General features: G+C 45.4%; 1 protein-coding gene across 3 annotated transcripts in view; it reads left to right on the top strand.

The window, feature by feature from the left end:
• Positions 1 to 427: 427 nt before the first annotated feature.
• arhgap32b (Rho GTPase activating protein 32b) overlaps positions 428 to 19,867 on the top strand; it is a 79,720-nt gene continuing 60,280 nt past the window's right edge. For all 3 annotated transcript variants that reach the window (XM_040180162.2, XM_040180161.2, XM_040180160.2), the window contains exon 1: positions 428 to 1,350. The gene's annotated coding sequence lies outside the window, so the exon portion shown is untranslated. The remainder of the gene's footprint in view (positions 1,351 to 19,867) is intronic.

Genomic DNA, 19,867 nt, shown 5'->3' with positions numbered 1-19,867 from the left:
GTACAATATTAATTGTGATCATCATTTACAACTAGATGGAGCCATTAAAACCACATTATTGAGAGATTATTGCAGATTATTCCTGATGTTTAGTGCATGCCAGCTCAGTGTCTATGCACTTGAACCACGGTCCTGTAATGAGAAGTAAATCCATAAACTGGTTCTCCGACTCGTGCGTCTGCATGTAGAAATAACCCTGGAATCTGTGGTTGACGGCGTTGAAGAGCTGTTGCATCGCTGTGTGTGTCCTTCTGACAGCAATGGGGACTTTCCCCAGCTGGTCAGAGCTTATTTGTTTGGAGTTGTGAAATAAAAAGTCCCATGATCGCCCTAAATAAAAAGCCTGATTGATGGTCCCGCAGAATAATCCTCCCCGTGCGGAACAGCTGTGGTCACTAGAGGGCAGGTTTGGATCGAATGTATTGCTGAACTTTGGTGAGGAAAGAAATCATCGGGACAACAGATGGAAATTAGCCTCTGGCTAACTGCGGCTCACTTACAGTTGATTGATGAACATCGTTCCTACAAAATAAATTAATGCTTTATTTAAAAGGTAACTATATCCGATCCAACTTTATTTAGCCACATATGGAAATCGATTAGGTGAAGCGTTTACGCTGAGAAACACACAAACAAACAAATGCACGGCGGCAGCGCGACGGTGATTATAACAAGTCTCCAGCGGGGTTATCCGAGCGATGTAAATGGATCCGTTGTGTGAAGTTGTTTGGGTCTAACAATTTGAATTCACAGACACAGACGTATCCCCGAGCCCACGCGTCTTGCCGAGAACAGCGTGACGATAGCACGTTGTCCTATTTCCTTAGTCGTTTGGGTTTCTTCTTTCCGACAGCACGTGAACGTCGCACAGAGATAGCGCCGCTCCGGTCGGATTCCACGGAGCTGCGTGCCTCCCCGTGCAGCTGCATCCGGAGGAAGAGCCCCCGGACAAGTTTAAACGTGGAAACAGCGTCCCGGAACTCCAGCGAGGGGCCAATTTAGCTGACCTTTTGTTAGGAAAAGGTCCACGGAGGACTGTAGTGGTCTTTATTTCCCCCAGAACAGCACAGCAATGGACTGAACGCTTCCCGCGAACCTTGCCGTCCCGGGGGAGCCTTTTTGTTGTTTGGGGTCAACCTAACTGAATACTACCGCTGGAGACCGAGAGAGAGACAGGGGGACATTGACGAATAGACTCGAATTCTTTCTGCCTGACGTCTGGGTGCGAGCTGCGGTTCACGCCGGGATGAAGGAGAAGTGAACAGCGGCGGAGCGCCAGACGGAGACGGTGAAAGCTGAACTCATCTCACGGACCAACGGGGGTCCCCGACCCGCCTCAACCACACACAGGTACTCTCCGGTCCCACCGAGCGCGGCCATGCTGACCCCAACCCGCCTCTCACTTCACTTCGCCGGCGTAGAGCTGCGCTCGGTGTCTAGCGGCCACACGGTGAATGGTAGACCGTGTGTGTGTGTGTGTGTGTGTGTGTGTGTGTGTGTCCGCTCCACGGTGGGCTCTCGGGTTCATCTTTTGTTCTCGTTCAAACGTCGACTACCAAACTCTATGTCGAGTCCAGTTACCAACGTTAATAGTAACAAGTGTGACTTCAGTTAAATGAACTCCCTTTGTAACAAAGGACGCGTTGGACAGCGTTGTCCTCCTGGTGTGGACTCTTCTGTTGTGCAGCCCGGATCCCAACATCAGCAACTTCACTGGAACCAGTGGTGCCGCTCCAGCGGACACACCGAAGGGCCCCACTGACCTATGAGAGAGGGTCAGAAACGTTTCTCCTATTTGTGCTCCATTTGAAACGTTGAATCCTGAGCTATGTGCGATCCAGGAGGGACTCTCTTAAAAGCTGAGCTCGCTCTCTCTCTCGTTACTTGATCCACAGTTCCAATGCTCTTCTGATGCTCCACTCCCTTATTAGATTACGGTTTAATCAGATATGCATGGAGGCCCTTAATCCTTATTTAACAAAGCAAACCAACTACAAACTGGGACACACACACACACACACACACACACCATTCATATCCGTGCTCCCCTGTTCAACCACAGGACTCTCATAGTATCTCCAGTCAGCCTTTGGGCAACATGTGCCTTGCTCAAGGGCACCGCTGGGTGTAGTTGTCTCTTGATGCTTTCCCATCACCGCCCTTGGGAAACACGACTGATTGGTTGTTACAACACGCCCGTAAAACCAGTTACATTGCTGCCTTAGCCTTGATTGGGGGGGAACAGTTTACAAACCAGCGGCATGGTAAGTATACCTGTGCCGGATGTCTGTGTGTGTTTGGGTCAACAAACACTGACATCACACGGTTTTTGGAACAGCTATACTGGTACTCGTGGCGTGTTGGTGGTTATCACCTGTAGAAATAACCCTGGTCGTCCCTGCTTTGTATTTGAATGATGCGACTTTTCCTTTTACTCGCCCCCCACACTTGTCTTTGGCATCGTCTTTTTCCAAAATATGCATCAACCATTCAATGAGATGCTCCCTTTCACGCCTGAAGCGTGTTGCTTACAAAATGAGTGGTCAGAAGGAGCTTTGCACGGTGGACTACGTAACGGCAAGAAGTTCTATTCTTATCTGGTATTTGTAACGTTTTTAAAACATCTTGTATTAGACTGGTGAGGCTCGTGATGAAGTGGGACATCCATAACCCACCAATCCATATAAATATTGTAACAGGCCATGTCACCATGGTTCACCCAGTAGACCTAATTATCATGTAACAATCAATTTGTGTTTGTGTTACTTATTGTCTTTTATAATGAGTTTCATAGACGTTTGCAATGGAGGCAATTTGGGATTTTGACTTTCAGCATTCAATGTGTTTTTTTCTTTTTTAGAATAATGGCTGTTTTCTGGGAGATTCCGCAACACAATGAAACTGTAATTACAATTTTAATACGTTTTCTGTTTTGAGATGATCGGGCGTTAAAGCTACATAGTGATTTTTTTGGATAGATTGTGGAGCTACAGCTAAAAACATTTATCAGACAAGTTATAGGCGTGAATTCAAACGACACACTGTACGCACTCTGTTGGTTTACATCACATCTGTGTTGAGTTGTGAGGGCACTAATTAATAAATAATTAAAAAATCAGAATATACACATTGTGAAATTAAACAGCTATCCCAGGAACGCTGTGCACGATGCCGTGAGGACTAAGAACGAAACATATGACCAGACTACAGTGTTCGATGGCGAGACGGCTGGTCGCAGCTGAAATAACAACAGGCTCTGAGGTTTGGCAGATGAGACCCAAACGATTTCAGATTTACTGCGACAGTAACTTCAGGATTAGCATTATCTTAACAGATCGGGGGGACGAGCAGATATCGCGGTACGTTTGTCTCACAGAGTGAACCTGCTGCATCGGAATCGGAGCCGAGCTGAAGTGTTGCACCAGTGGACAAGTTTCATTAATACAAGATGAAGCGTGAGGCAAAGGAAATACAACAATCTTTAGCTTCAAACTTTACAGTCCACAATGTGGGGAACATCGTCTTTGGCTTCACTACACTCATAATTAATTACATATTGATGAGTAGGGAAAAAACTTCAATTCAGTTCAATTTCCAATCAAATGCAGCTCAGTAGGCCTAATACGAGAGTCCACTGTGCAGATTCTGCAAAGCACGTAACAAATGTGCAAATTCAGCACGTGGGAGGGTGAAGAACCCTCTGGACTACAATTAGCAAAGTATTTGATCATTTATCTTTGCTTCAGGTTCCAGTAGTGAAGAGGACACAGCAAGACCAGCAGACTGTGTAAGTTGGTGCAAACTATTTTTTGAAACGCCAACAGGTAGTGTTTATGGATACTTATTAATGGCATTGATTGTTTCAGCTCCCCATGTGGACATTCAAGGGCTATAGTTCTGTCGGCGCAAAGCAACGTTGAATCCTGGCCAAACTAATCGACTGTTCCATCCCCGAACCAGCGTCCCCCAAACGCACTCGGTGGACAGCAGCATTTTATTATGTTCAAACAAAGGCACGGCCGGTAGCAAGTGTTTACCTTGTTATGTTGGTGGACCGGCTCAGCTTTAATTTGTAGGGTGTCACTGTGTCCAGCGTCCTTCAGCACAGCGGCCCCCAAACGTTGCCTCACGGTTGCACGATACACAATATTTCGCGGAAAAGGCTCGGGAAATGTGTCAAGAGGGACAAACTTTTTTCAGAACGCCGCTTTAGCCGCTGCCCTTTCAATCAGCCCCGTCAATCGGTCAGCACACACAAATTGCGTGTAAACATTTACATACTGTTTTCTTTCAATTCAGTCCATGCTCGAGCCCTCAGGATGAATTGTAATAATCCTTATGAACAAATACCTGCGAAACTGATGAGATTCCCATCAACATCCTTGACAATGTCAATGATTCTTTTGTTTGCTGTCATGGTTTCCTAAAGACAAATGGGAGCCAGTTATCTGTGCTGCTTTATCAGCTGTTGAATTATGTGTGTCATGACTTCCAATCAGTCAGCAGTCTGTCCTCATCTTTCCTTTGCAACGGGCCTGTGCATCATTTAAGAGCGAGTCAAACCATCCAGACAGTTTACTCGATCTCTTTGACGATAAGATGCGTGTTCTGTCAGCTTGCACTTATTGTCTTTCTCAACTTCTGAGTGGCATCAAAAACCCATTTCTGCTCTGATCTGTGTTCTATGTTTGTAGTTACCTGTACTGCCCACAGTAGGTCATCGAAAAAAGCTTTCAGGTTTCTATCCAATCCAATATTTATAATTTATAACCGTGTAAAACTCAGTTCTTTTTTTCTTCTCTCGTTACGCAACAAACCGCTTTCTTTTGTCGTCTCGTGGTGTCCACAAACCCTCCCGCACTCTCAAAGGTCCCCTTGTTTGTCTTTATCGTTGGCGGCCACGCACAAAGCCAGACACGACCTCTGACCCCGGCATCAGATACTGACGCATTGTGCTTGTAGCTGAGCATCCATTGTGGTTCCTCTACACATCTCCATTAATTCTTCATAATGTATAAATGCTTTTTTCCTTGTGTCCCACAAGTGCCCTTTCTGAGCATGAAAAAGCATCTCGCTCCGCCGCTGATGCTGCAACGTCCCTAAAGGACATTTCACCCCCCCAAACAGTTCTGTCATCGACAATCGTCGCTGATCGGCGAGGCTGCAGTTCTGTTCCCACGACGGCCAGCGGAGGATAATGAGGTTGTATCGACAGAACCTGGGTTCTCGTTCAGAACTTTCTTGGCAACAAGTTGTGCAAAACAAGTTGTGAGAGCCGTGCATGCAAAGCGTTGTAGTGCGACGGGTTGTTCTGACGTGGTGCTGAAAGCCCCCACGGAGCACTGGGAGGTGTCACAGGTGTTTTTTCAGGAGTTGTAGGAGGAAGGGGAAGTTTGGTCTCAGTTCGCTGCTGGAGACAATCTAGAACAACCTGCAGCAAAGGAGCAAACTTAATTTTACAGCAAAACAGAAACTAGACTGTTTGTGAATGCACGAGATGCATCAGAGACTCCGGCTGCTGGTTTTCCCTCCAGGCGGCTGGTTTATTCTTCCGAATTATCCGTCTCATGTGTTCCTGCTAGTTATCAGACACATCCGCTGATATGCTTGTAGTCAATCAAGAAATGTAATGAAATCCAAATGTAGTGTTTGCTGCTGGATGTGGAAGAACAATTTTTTTTAGTGATTCCTGATTAAATACCGTTGCCACATCTACGACGTTAAACCAAACGCAGAGCGTGTTTCTGCTCTTTAGTCCAACCTTCAGATTTAACGTGGCGATGACATCTCTGCTGTCAATTCTTATTGCACTTGTAAATGAGACTGTGTGCGTGTGTGTGTGTGTGTGTGTGTGTGTGTGTGTGTGTGTGTGTGTGTGTGTGTGTGTGTGAGAGCAGCCGTGATGTCCCGGGGGAAGGTCCAGACAGGGTCACACGTCCCCCCCTTCCCCCTCTCCCTCTCTCTGGTGCACATCGATATGCTGACAGCAGAAAGACAATAAATTATTAAGAGGTCGTATTAAATATATTTTTAAAGTGACGCCAATGTTGAAATAATGTCATAACATGTGTATGTGTGTCGCACCCAATGCATGTGACTCATTGATTCTAGTGAAAGATGAGGCCAGCGGTCTCGTCCTAAAACATTCTCGACAGGTTGCTAGAAACTAGACTAAGATTTCCGTACGGTATGAATTTCTCACGTACCGTTCATGTTACGCCATAACAACTGACGTTGCTCTTGAGTCATGGTTATAACTTTATAACAACAATAAATAACTCACAACAAACACTCTTTAACAGCGTAAAACACCACAACGCAACAGCTTGTGACACATAAACGATTTGCAACATTAATAATTGTACATTTATAAAAAGTACCCCACCAAACTGCATGCTGGGTACCGCTCACAACAACAAGTAACTCGGTTGCTACATAAAAACACGGAAAAGAGCGATACCGGAGGAACAACCAGAGACCAGAGATGCACCAACACAACTTGTTTCCAAGAGAGGAGCCGTGTTTGGAGGGTTTTTGGTTTTGAAAAAACTCTTTTAAGTTAGATCAGAAAAAAAAAGCGGTGAACAGCTGTTCAGTTGGCCGGCGTCCTTTTCGGGGGTCAATGAATGAATGTGTTTACTCAACAAAGAGAAATATCGTGATCTGGGATACCGTCAGAATCTTACAGAATACTGTGTTATGAATTTTTGGCCATACTGCCCCGCCCTCGATCACGTCCATTTGAAAGGGATTGTTGTTGACAGTTTCCAACGCATGTTAAGTAGTTTAATGTCTAACCGACATTTGTCCATGCGTCTGCACTAACTGCTCTGGCTTTGTTGGGTCTAGTGCAGCCCAATTTCCCTTTTTTCAGGCCGAGTTCCTGTGCTGCGCTCTAGAGCTCCGGGCACTCCAGACACAAAGGCCCAGTGATGCAAAACCTCCCCTAAAGCGGAGTTGTCTTGTGGGTCACACTTGTGCGTGCACTAAAACCGTTCATTGGACACCCACTTTCCATCCGCCCCCCCGACCCCTCCTAATTCCCCCTTTCCTATTCTACTAATTAGGGTGACGGGCATCAAAGTGTCTGGGTGCATTAGGGTCAAATTCAACCACCGTGTCACAACAGGAGCCCTGTCAACACCTTATTTGTAAAACCAAGCGATCTTTGCGTGTTAGTTTGCTTAAATGTTTAATGAGTTGAGTTCAAAGGAAAACTGCAGCGATGCTTGAGTCATCGCTAATGGAAAATCAGTTTAGTTTGATGCGGTCTATTTGTTGTGTTATTTTCTCATTGTCCAAAATGGACACTGTGTCCAGCTCTGTATTTTATATCTGTGCCATGTGATTGGTTGGGTTGTCCTCTGCTGCCCATCCATCACAGCAGAGCTCTGTCCACTCTAGTGGACACATGAGCTGTCCCCATCTGAGAGACGCGTAGTAACAGTATTATTTTCATAGTTTGTACATCCACTTTACCTCCACCGATCCTGTCTCAGTCTAATGTTCATTACACAGCAGGTATTTATTTACCTTGGAGACTGATCCAGGTCAGGATAACTCTCGCCATGTAGGAAAAGCCCCGTGTTACTGAAATGTATTCTAAAATATGGAATTCTCCAAAGAAGGCAGCAAAAGTATGAATTCTTTTTCTTACTCGCTGGCCAGTTGTGAGCGAGTTAGTAATCTTAAGCGCTTCTCGTCCATATACTAATCACTATAATTGAGTACCCCCCCCCCCCCCCCCCCACTAGCTTTTAGTGGTGTATGTTGTCACTGACAGCAGATAGCAACACATTCTGATGTGCTACATGCCATGCCTGTTATCTCTGATCAGTTCCCATTCAAAAAAGAGCTTTTATGGTGCTCTGAATAACCTTTAAATACACATCTGTTGCGTACACACAGCCCCCCCCCCCCAGATATTTTGTACTCTTTATTATGAGAAGATGTTTTATTGAATTCAAGTGATGAGTGTATAACCTTTCCGGGGCATAACCTCAATAAATAATTTCACGATGTCCTTTTTATCCTTTTGCTACTATGGCCGCTAAACTGGCATTCAATTTAGTTTTAAGCGGTATGAAAACCTTGGGTTACCCTGTGTGTCAGTGCTGCATCTGCTGCAGACTAACTATGCCGGCAGTTTAAAACAAGTCTGCCTCTGAACCAGCTGTCTGGCTTTCTGAAAGGGAGCGTCCGTGACCCCCCCCCAACCTCCCCCCCTGAGCAGTGTGAACTCGGCAGGGTCATCTACTCTCTGGCTTCCTTAAGGAAAAGCCTTTTTTCGAGAAACCCAGCAAACATTTAGAAAAGACTCCTCGTTTAATTCCAGTTGTCTCGCCCCTCCCGATCAGGGGCCCCCAAGCTTTTTTTGCCACGCGAACCGTTCACTCGTAATGAAATGACTGGCCGGCGGGGCGAGTGGGACTAGTCGCTGTGCACAGCGAGAAAAACGCTTGGGTGACGAAATGGTGTCAACCGGTACAAGCGCGTGTAATTGAGAGACAATCCGGTGCTTTTTCAAAAACGTTTTTTTTTTCTTTCTATTTCAGTGGCCCGGTACCAAGTGGTGTTTAGGGACTCCTGCTCTAGATGATCAGTCTGGTCAGCGAAGCACGTTTTATCTGTCTCCCATTCTGTTTGTCTTTCCCATTGAAAGAGCTATGATTCCTCTATTACACTAGATGCCTGGAGCTAAAAGACTTATTTTTATGACCAGTCGGATTTGCTCAATTGCCGCCCTCTAGTTTTTTGTTTTTTTTGTTTGTTTTTTCATGCGTCTAGATTTGATAGCAAATTAATCCGGTCATGAGGTGTATTACAATCCATGTTCATAGAACATCCCAAAGTCCTTCTGTCCCAGGGGAAGGGAAGGGATTATTGTCAACGCAGGGTGGCCTAGTCTGTTGTTCCATATTCTCCCACAGGGAGAAACAATTGGAGGGTTTCAAGAACTAGGATACAATCTACACTAATAGCCAGCTGGCTGCCAGACTTTGTAAATGAGAAGAATCAACAGGAAATGGCCACGAAAATGGCCTAGATGTGATCAGTCAGGAATAAAGATCAGGAATAATTCGCTCTTTATTGATTAGGAAAAACCCAAACCGCAGTCAGCAAAAATGAACGCTTCGTTCAATTGAGTGGCCCAGTATCCCCTCTGACCAGTAGCTGTGGACGTTGGCTCTCTGTCCTTTTATGCCGTGCAGTTGGCATACAATTGCTATGTTTATTATCTCGTGACCTGGAATGGCTGGCCAGTGTTTGTGATTTTGGTGGGAGCTGCTGGGACTCAAAACCATAATATGGACAACGGACCAAAACGTCCTGCCCAAATTCAGTAGTAGTAAGTAATTTCAAAGTTCCATCAATGGGAAAAGAATCGGGGGCTTTAGTAGCCGACTGACGCATGAGAGACCCCAGCTTATGTGTCACACTTGAAGCCCAAAGTGTAGAGCTGTTAAGTTGTCTGTAAAGTAGCAGGTCCTGACTCGGATGTCCAACACCGGCCCCTGAAAGACGTTGTATTCGTCTTCCGGAGGTGAATAGAATTAACAAGGTCACTCTTCTGACGTCCAGCCTCCGGAGGCCGAGGACAGGAGACTGTAGAGGAGGCATCGGATGACAAGCAGCGGAAGGCAGATACCAACACACTGGCTGCGTCACATATGGATTTTTTCTTGAGCTTGTCCTGGGACAGCAAACCGCCGACTGGCTGAGTCCTGTGGCAGATATAAATAAGGGATGACACCTGGAGGGCCGTTTTCTTTTTTCTTTTTTTTACCATCACCTGAGACTATATTTACCAGATGAAATAACAGCTGGTAAATAAATTCATTCATGACATGGCGACCGGTCATTCCAGTTAACGGTCTGCAGGAAAGTTTACTTAGCATGCGGCAGCATTTTTAAACCTTTAGGGATGTGACTCCGAGGCGACAAAGAAATGTGCTGATGTCACTCAAGGATGCTGAGCAGGCTGCTTCGTCACTGCCTAATTCCTGTAAAGCTTCAGATTACCTAATGAATGTGCACCACTGTCAGAATTAAGGTCCCGTCCTGTCATTGCGGTGAATACCATGCCGGCTTAGTTAGTGCACAAGCAGAAGACCGCAGGAAACCTTCAGAACAACGCTGCAGGGTTTCTGTATTTTAATTGGCTCCTATCCAGTATCTTCCCATGTGTATGTGGATTTTTGAGAGGACCGCTCTGTATGTCGGAACGTCATGCTTTTAGGTTGTTGTAAGTCCTCTTCACTAATTCAATACAATGAAGGGTTTGTTTTGTGCAACAAAACTCTGCGCAGTGGCTCAACCAGACTGACAACTGAAAGGGCAGAAAGAGACAAAGACCCACGTGAGCAACAACTGAATGACAATAGAAGAAATCATCTGTGATTAATAAAAGAAACAGGAAGCCTATCATCAAAGTATGGGCAGATTGAAATAGAAAGAGCCTCCTGTTACAGGGTGGGATGTAGCCAATAACGAGCTGCAGTCAACAGGCAGACTGTTGCTATTGCAAAGCTGTTCTTCAAAATGGAAGTATGGCAGTGTTGTGTTAGCAGCATTGGAATATCGGCTGAACAAATCCTGCTTCAAACCTCATCCAACCGCCGTGAAGAATGCAGGGAGCCCAAATTATAATGGCCGGTGTTTTCATCAGCGGTCACTTTACGCTTTACTGGACTGAAAAACGAATTGAGAGTGTTGAGTTCCCCAGCGTTCTCTCCAAACATGCATCACTGTGGCGACATTCAGCCACTATTATACCCACTGTTTTTCACCATACTCTAAATCCCTCCTCCCTTAAATTCAATGAGGCAAATTTTCAAGCCAATCCCTCTGCCAGCACATCTCACACTGGTCTCTTATTGGACATTTCTGCTGACTTTCTGCTATCCCTTCCAAGGGAGGCGTTTATGTTAATTCACTCTGTCCCAGATAAACACCCACTTTGGAACCAATCCGCCCCCCTCAACTGTCGTGAACTGGTGACAAAAGCGAAAAATCTGATTGAACAGAAACATTTCAGCTTGTCCTTTTGATTAAATAGCTGAGGAATCATTAATATTTTGTCTAATTTTTTCCACCCATTTATAAACTCCTCAGCACAAGGTTGGTTTTGGTGGTCCACCTCCCTCGTCCCCCTGCAGTTCTATTTGCCTCTATAGAGATGTGCGCACAGCAGTTGCTGACCTCCTGTTGCTGGGTTAGCCTTGATGTTCCTACAACTTAACATAAGCAAGGAGCAGACCGGGTCCTGGCATATCTGGGTCAGCCTAGCAGGTGATCTGGAAAACCTTGACTTAGTGAATGCATTGCATCTGGATATTATTTGAAATGACGAGTGGAGATGGAGTTGATAGTTGAGCTTTTGCGTTTGATGTTCATAGTTCATGTCATTATACATCTGCACAAATCCACCAAAGATTGCCCCCCCACCCCCACCCACGCTTCATCAATCAGAGCAGGTGAAAGGAGGGTAATGAAGACAGGACATGCAGGGAAGCATCCAATCAGTGAGCCCCGGCTTTGTGCCGGCGCGTCTTTCTGTTGGCGCGAACGCTGTCAAGGATAATTGACAGGAGAGATGGCGCACTGCGACCCGAGGATTAGTTTCAGCTGAATTCGCCGGTGTTCCGGGCTCAGCTTTCTACAGGAGATTTACGCCAACAGGATCCTGTATAAATCAGTCATTTATTAGTGTTTGTTATAGTGAGTCAGCATGCCCTGCTGGAGGGGGGGGGGTGACTTTTTTTCCCGTCTCTCCTTTCAATGCACTCTGATGGTCCTCACAATCGTTCCACGGCGGGCCGCTGTGCCGATATACTGCGGAGGCCACGGAGAAAGCTAATGACGGAGCTCCTACGCCTGATGGAAGTTAGCACTCTCCTCTCACTACCCCTGCTTTCTGCAGTGATTAGAATGTACAGCTGCCGCCGCGCCAACATCGCAATTAAAATAATAGTTTCAAGTAGAGCAGTCAAGTGGTTTCAGGATAAGGGATCTGTGTGAATAATTCAAACTGCAGACACACGGAGCACTTCCGGTATATATTCATACACGTCCCCCTGATTAGGCTTACAGCCACTAACAGCCATTCTAAAAGACTGATTTATTTGTTTGCATGACATTGTTTGTAGGCCTGCTGTTTTTATTTAATTTTATAATCTTGAACTAGTTTCAATAATACTTGGTTCATTCTCACTCTTTTAATTTGACATGTAACCCTTTCGATGACCCCATGTTAGTAAAGCTTTATTAACATAATCTTAATTTGTTTACACACTTTATGATTTAAGTCATAAGCCCTCGTAAATATAGAGCGTTGTGTGGATGACACTGGTTCCCTCCACAAATAAAACAACAACATTTTTACATTTGCAGAAAATAAATATATTTGTTTAAATGTATATGTTTATGACATGCACATTTTGTTCAGAAAGATAATCTTAAAAAAATGAACCCCACTTAAAATATTTTACGGTGTAAAGGAACTACACTACGATCACATGACTAAACGCCACCACCAGAAGGCCGGAGGAATCAAAATTGTGAAGGAAAATTGGTTTTGGAAGCCACCTGTAAAACCTAATCAATACTCAGGATACGGTAACGGCTTCCTTCAGCTCATGTTACGTGGTGTGTAGTAAGATGGTTACATCCCCAGTAAGTCTACTCACGTCGTTAAACAGTTGCTCAAGTTGAAGTGTGGACAAATAGGATAAAATGTAATAGGAATATACGCGTAAAACCGATGTCTTATTTGTTTCAAAGTCGAGCAGTGGAGCTAGATTCATTTAACCCCCGGACAAGAAACCCAGCTCTGTCTATTCATGCTCATTCTGATTAGAGGACGATGCTGTCTGAGCAATTTGAATAACAACCCAGTTACCATACTGTTAAAGTGGCCTCACGCTCTTGTAATTTTGGCTTCTCCAGTCGTCTTGTTTTTCCACTTGGTGATCTAGATCCACATCTCACCTCCTGGGGGGCACAGGGGTGTGGTGGTTAGCACTGTGAGAAGGTCCTGGGTTCAAACCCGCCCAGCAGCACCTTTCTTTGTGGAGGTAGCATGTGCTCCCTGTGCCTGCGTGGGTTCTCCCAGGTACTCCGGCTTCTCCCCACACTCCAAAGACATGCACAATAGGTTGATGGTGACTTTAAAATTGCCTGTCTGTGTGAACGTGAGAGTGAATGATTGTCTGTCTCTGACTGACCTCCCCTTCGATATTATGTCCTCTGGCTTGGTGGCCCCATAGTGAGCTGCTGTGAGTTGGAGGCTTATCAGATTTCAGCCCGCTAATTATCAGGACACGTTTTATTACCCATAGCTTCCATCGGCCACAAGGTCGTTCCTCCTCTTTACTTTGGGAAACTTTGTTGAAGGCCAAATGTGGTTGTGGTTAATCTTGAGAATGGTCTGATCTGCAGATTTTTGTTGTTGTGCTGAGGGGTAAAATGTGCATTTATTTACTGCACACAAATGATGTTTTAATGGGGATTCACAATTTGGTATAAGTGTGAGTCCTGCAGTCACTAAGGTAAGGTCAGCCTCATTTCAGGGGGGAAAAAAAGTATAATGTGACAGTCTCCAGCCGAGTAGCAAATCTGTTTGTCATAATTACTGGCAAATCAAATTTGAGATAAACGTATTGATCTTTTCACATACGAGTACCAATTTGATTTTGAATAAATACTGAATAGGTGTTTTTTTAAACAAATTGTGTGTGTCTGTGCGATACTAGATCAGCCCATTTTACTATACATGATCAAGCTATTTAGGTCGTGGATTTACGGAGGGCAACTTGTGCCAAAGTGATGCAATTCCCTGATTAAGTGTGATAAATATGTATTAAACCACCCTCTCTTTCGAAGCCGTGTCTTCTACAGAACAGAAAGGAAAGAATTCAATTGTCCAAGCCAAATGAACTCCAGCTCCCTCGTGTATTCTTGTACTGCCATGTTCATGGCAGAGTGGGTTTGCTCTCTCCATGGCGGCATCACATATGCAGCTGCCTGTAAGATTATGTTTCCGGGAGCTAACCAAATGTAGCTTAGTTCATCAAATCCTCTGCCGCATCCCTTGTGACCCGACCACATGCCAGTGTATTAAACAGGCGTGTGGTATGTTCGGTAGGGTTTGGTGCTGAGAACCGGTGCCATATTGGTATATGTTCCTATATGACCAGTACCTACCGCGACGAAACCGTATGCAGATTTCGGTGCTTTCTTTCGGTGCCCGAGCCATTTGAAATAGTCGGTCCTGGCAGCAGCTAACAATTGCCTAACGTATGTGTAGCTCCAGTAGCTAGGCAGCCAGCTACTTCATCTATTAGTGTTTCATAACATTTGCACATCTACAAAATGATGACCGTGATTATTCACCTGGTTTTATGCTGATATCATTGTTACTATATAATTGATGTATTATTGTCAATTACATCCAAGGGAAACTATCTACTTCATCGTTTTCTATAAATGTCTGGTGTAAACAATGTGTCATGGGTCAGCTTTAAAGGTGAGGTCATATCCAGAACCTTTCAATGGACTTTGTTTGCTCTGTAAAGATATTGTGGAGCGATGTCTACTTGAGCAGAGAAGGAAGTCACGTGCATGGGATTAGTGGGACATTAGTCATGACCAATAGCACAAACCTCCAAACTCCGTTACCGCTGTTTCTGCTGTTCAGCGTAGTTAACTGTGACACGCCGGAATATGCGCCGTCTTCTTACGAGACTTGGGGAAATGAAACGCCGTTAAGTATTTTAGTTCTTTAGATGATAACGGATTGGAAACGCTTTAGTTGCATTAGTAATCGCCATGTTGTTGCTGATTTATAGGGTATATGCTTGGGTGGCTCACTTTGTCAAGGACTCAGGTGTCCTTGGGCAAGACGCTTCCTCCCAGCATCGCTCCCGTAGCTCTGACTACCGAGTGTGAATGGTTCTGATGTTTGGTTGTTCTGATGGGTGAGTTGAATCTGCATGTTCTGCTATCAGTGTGCGAATAAGTGCATAATGGCATGTAGTGTTAAAGCGCTTTGAGTGGTCAAAGCTCTCAAAGTACAGGTCCCATTACCATTCTGCCATCTTGTCGTGTTCTCGAGTTTTAGGGAAAGTCGGTGTCTTTTTGAGTGACCTTTCACAACAGCCACGCTCTTATCAGCAGGCAGCCCTCCTACCTGCTCTCCTGCTGCACAGACAGAGAATAAAGACTTGATGAGGCCGGTGAACATCAATGTAAATGCTGCCTAATCGCATTGAAGCATTTAAAATGTTAACGTGAGAACCCTTCTAACAGAAGCAAAAAGAGTATTTTCACACGGCCACACTTTCACACTTGGCAATTTTGCAGTTACATGATTCAAGGTGGTTCCCCGTGTTGAAGAGGCCACCCGGAACGGGGCTTATCACGAGAAGAGGAGCGCTGAGTGTCGTTCTGGCCTTATTAAACACAAAGCACTGGGTGTCGGATATCTGAAAGGCCGGAGCTCCAAATAGGCACTAAGTGTGGCACTAGTGTTGCACGGTGTACCGGTACTAGAAAGGTATCGCGGTACCCATACGTTGAAAACAATACGGTTTTGAATATTTTTAGTACCGGTACTTTAAGAAAAGCATGCATTTGGAGCGCACTCACTGTTCCGCTCTGTGTCAGGCTGCCTGCACACATTGACTGCGCAGCTCTCACACATGCAAGTTATCAGGGGAGACGCGCCCTCATGTAGCAGACTGCTCAACCATATACAGCCTAACACGATTAGCCTTAGCCTAGCTTAGCTCGGGTGACCAGACGTCCTCTTTTACCCGGACGCATTTTTTAGGTCTCGAAAAGAGGAAATGTCCGGGTATAAGAGGACGTCCGCTTTGTCTTGTGTTGCACTTGCTTGATGTTTAGCCGCTAGCAGACATCTCGTTAGCAATGTTAGCAAGCGTGTTATAAAACGCTTGCATATTGATGCTAGTATTAAGTGCTCTCAAGTCGGCTTCTTTGTAATGTTATAGGGATACTTTTCACTAAACCTTAGAGTGAGACGTTGGGGGTGAAAGTTACGCTACGTGCAGCGAATCGGGTTATAGATGCGCCGTTTACATTACATTACATTACATTTAGCTGACGCTTTTATCCAAAGCGACGTACAATAAGTGCATTCAACCATAGGGTACAAACTCAGGAGAACAAGAAACAAGAAAGTGCAATTTCCTCAAATAAGCCAATTTACAATTTGCTATAGATGAGTGACGTTACAAGTACAATTTAAGTGCTACAATTTGTTAGTCTTTAGTCGAGGTAGAGTCTGAAGAGGTGTGTCTTTAGTTTGCGGCGGAAGATGTGAAGGCTCTCTGCGGTCCTGATGTCTTCAGAGAGCTCGTTCCACCATTTCGGCGCAAGGACAGCGAAGAGTCGAGACCTAGTCGAGTGTTTTGCTCTCAGTGAGGGAGGGACGAGTAGTTTTGCAGATGCAGAGCGGAGAGTGCGGGTTGGGATGTAGGGTTTGACCATGTCCTGGATGTAAGCTGGACCCGATCCATTCACAGCATGGTACGTGAGCACCAGTGTTTTGAACTGGATGCGGGCGGCCACCGGTAGCCAGTGAAGAGAGCGGAGGAGTGGAGTAGTGTGGGAGAATTTCGGAAGGTTGAAGACCAGTCGAGCTGCTGCATTCTGAATGAGCTGCAGAGGTCGAATGGCGGTGGCAGGGAGACCAGCCAGGAGGGAGTTGCAGTAGTCCAGGCATGAGATGACAAGAGCCTGAATCAGTACCTGCGCTGCCTTCTGAGTGAGAAGGGGACGTATTCTCCTGATGTTGTAGAGCGTGTATCTACAGGATCGCGTTGTCTCGGTGATGTTGGGAGTCAGGGAGAGTTGGCTGTCGAGTGTGACGCCGAGGTTCTTAGCGGTCAAAGTGGGCGTTAGTACGGAGTTCCCAAAGTTGACTGTCAGGTCCTGGGTAAGCGAATCTTTTCCGGGAAAGAGAAGTAGTTCAGTCTTGTCGGGGTTGATTTTCAGATGGTGGGCGGACATCCACTGAGAGATGTCAGTTAGACAGGCAGAGATCCGAGCCGCCACCTGGGTGTCCGAGTGAGGGAAGGAGAGAATTAGTTGGGTGTCATCGGCATAGCTGTGGTAAGAGAAGCCATGCGAGCGAATGACAGCGCCAAGAGAGTTGGTGTAAAGCGAAAACAGGAGGGGACCCAGCACGGAACCCTGAGGAACTCAAGTGGTGGGGGGTTCGAGGAGATTGGAGAAGATCGAGAAGAGTTTTTTGGGGTTAGAGAATGAGGATTCGATTTTGGATTGGTAGAAAGAGCTTTTGGCAGAAGAGATAGAAGCAGAAAACGAGGAGAGGAGAGATTGAAATTCAAGCAGGTCGTCAGGTCGTTTATATTTACGCCATCTCCTTTCCGACGCTCGCATGGTGGCTCTCATAGCACGGACCGGTTGAGACAGCCACGGAGCCGGAGGGGATTTGCCAGTCCGTCGTGTCGTAAGAGGGCAGAGAGAGTCTAGAGAGGAGGAAAGAGTTGAGAGGAGAGTCTCTGCAGCAGCGTTCGGATGCAAGAGTGAGAAGGAGTCAGTTGAAGGGAGAGCTGATAGAACAGAGGATGCCAGCGAGGAGGGAGAGAGGGAGCGAATATTGCGACGAGCCGGTATAGAGTTAGTCAATGAGGGAGGTTTGTTAGTTATAGAGAGTGGAAGGTGGAAGGTTTAGATGAACCAGCGCAGATTTTTTTTTTTTGCGTAATAAATCAGATGTGTGGCGTGAGTGCGAAAACATGGAAATACGCGCATCACACGGGGAAACCGTGTATATATACATGCAAAATAACCTACAATTTCACTCATGTCGGCCTATATGATCATGAGGTCAGAATGCACACAAAATTGTACCAAATAATACACACTTGATGCAATAGGCTACATGCTTGTGGAGCCTGAGGGTGGATCTTCACCTAATCCTTTTTATTTTTAGTTAAGGAAATATGAATGTGAGTAAATAAAGCATTGTTCATCCCACAGACAGTCAAACAGATACCAGGTAAAAAAAAGGAACCTTACAGATGTTTTATTTATTACTATCATAGATAAATATATTCCATTATCCTATTTGTGGTATCGTAAGTATCGGGTACCGTAATATTTTGGCAGGTATAGTATTGAAGTCATAATTTTGGTATCGTGACAACCCTATGTGGCACAGCTCTATAATTCAATCCAAAAAGCCTGGAGGAGGAAGGATGAGGAAGGAGCTTGACATGACTGTACAGCAGAGGCTGTTCTCCAATGTGACACCGTTGGTGTTCAGATGGTCTCTCTGCCACGTGGACTGTAGTATTAGAAGTGGACGTCTTCATCATAATGTCCATTGGTGATTGTAGTAACCTGTCAATCACGTTAGGGGCTACTGTGATTGACTTGGAACCCTCCCCGTTGGCCGATCCGTTCCCCCGACTACCACCTCCACAATAAAGTTGTAAACCCAGGAGAAATGCTTCAAACAGGCAATACACACCATTTGTACTGGGTGGATTGAAAATGTATGCATCCAGTTTGATGACATCCAATTAGCATGGGGCAAAGTATACTTTGCCAGATGTAACATGAAAGCAGACACAAAAAATAAGGAACAGATGTTTAGAGAACTGTGCAGTAGCACATTTCTCTAAACATCTGTTCCTTATTTCTTGTGTCTGTGCATTGTGGTTCTGTAAAGATGACTTGTAACCCAAAGTGAATGTAATGAAGAGGAAAGGACACGTTTGGTCAGTGTCAGAACCAAATTTCTGAGCATGCTCGGAGCACTGGCACAATGGAGGTGCATGCTGCTCAGGTGTTGAGTAAAGTTTGTAATGGAGAAACTCTGTAGTGATCGAATGCTCTCCTGGTGTGTCTGAAGAACAAGCTTTACTAATTGCTCCTCTGTTGTCCAAACCTTGACACGGCCACACACTGCTGACATTCAGCGAGGCGGTCACACACACACACACACACACACACACTGCTGAAGAGTGTTGCAAAGCTCATGGGAAGTCCAATGCTGTTGCTGGGAGCCCCGGGCACCGGCCCTCAAGTGCCAAGGAGACGGATTTGTCTTATTTGCATATCAATATGTGTGAACGATGGGTGCTTTCAATTGAACGAGAGCGGAGGGCTCCACCGGAGGGGTCTGTGGTCATCAGACATTCTCTGTGGTGCTAGATAAAACAATGTGTACTTCTAATGCCTCATTTTCCCCCTGTGTGGTTCGGTTCCACTCTACTCCATGTTAGCACCAAAAGGTACATTACCACATATGGTGTTCCACTGCAGATATCACTCCAACGCCATGTGATCAGAAACTGCCTGGATCCTTTCATCTGCAACCGAGCAGACGAACGTCTGCGTCTCATAAAGTGACGGTAGCTTAGCTATTTTAGAAATCGCTGTAGAGTCTTTTTGCTGCTATAGCACCAAATCTGGCATTGAGGCAATTGGAGCGGGGTTGTTCAACGGTGTGGTGGTGTTACTAAATCTAAATCTAAATCTGCTTTACATTCAATAAGAAAGTAGTAATAATTGCATATAGCTGTACAGTTTAGATGAGTTTTGAACCTCTTGATTTGTTGATCATTCACTTATCATGTAGGATGGACGGACGGATAGACACAGGCATTTCCAGATGCGCGCTCTCTGTCCAAAGGCCATTTATGTTGTTTAATAAAAGAACAAGGAAAGGTGGTGGAATGGTGGGACACACTGCAGTGTAGTAGGGCTGGGCAGTACGGCCAAAAACTCATCTCATGGTATTTTATATGATTCTGGCGGTATATCACGGCAGTGTTTCCCCTACCATTATATCAGGGGGGCACGACCACCA

This window comes from Gasterosteus aculeatus, chromosome 7, assembly GCF_964276395.1.
Source record: "Gasterosteus aculeatus chromosome 7, fGasAcu3.hap1.1, whole genome shotgun sequence".
Taxonomy (NCBI): Eukaryota; Metazoa; Chordata; class Actinopteri; order Perciformes; family Gasterosteidae; genus Gasterosteus; species Gasterosteus aculeatus.
The sequence above is the reverse complement of the archived record's forward strand: the minus strand, read 5'-3'. Positions and strand labels throughout refer to the sequence as shown.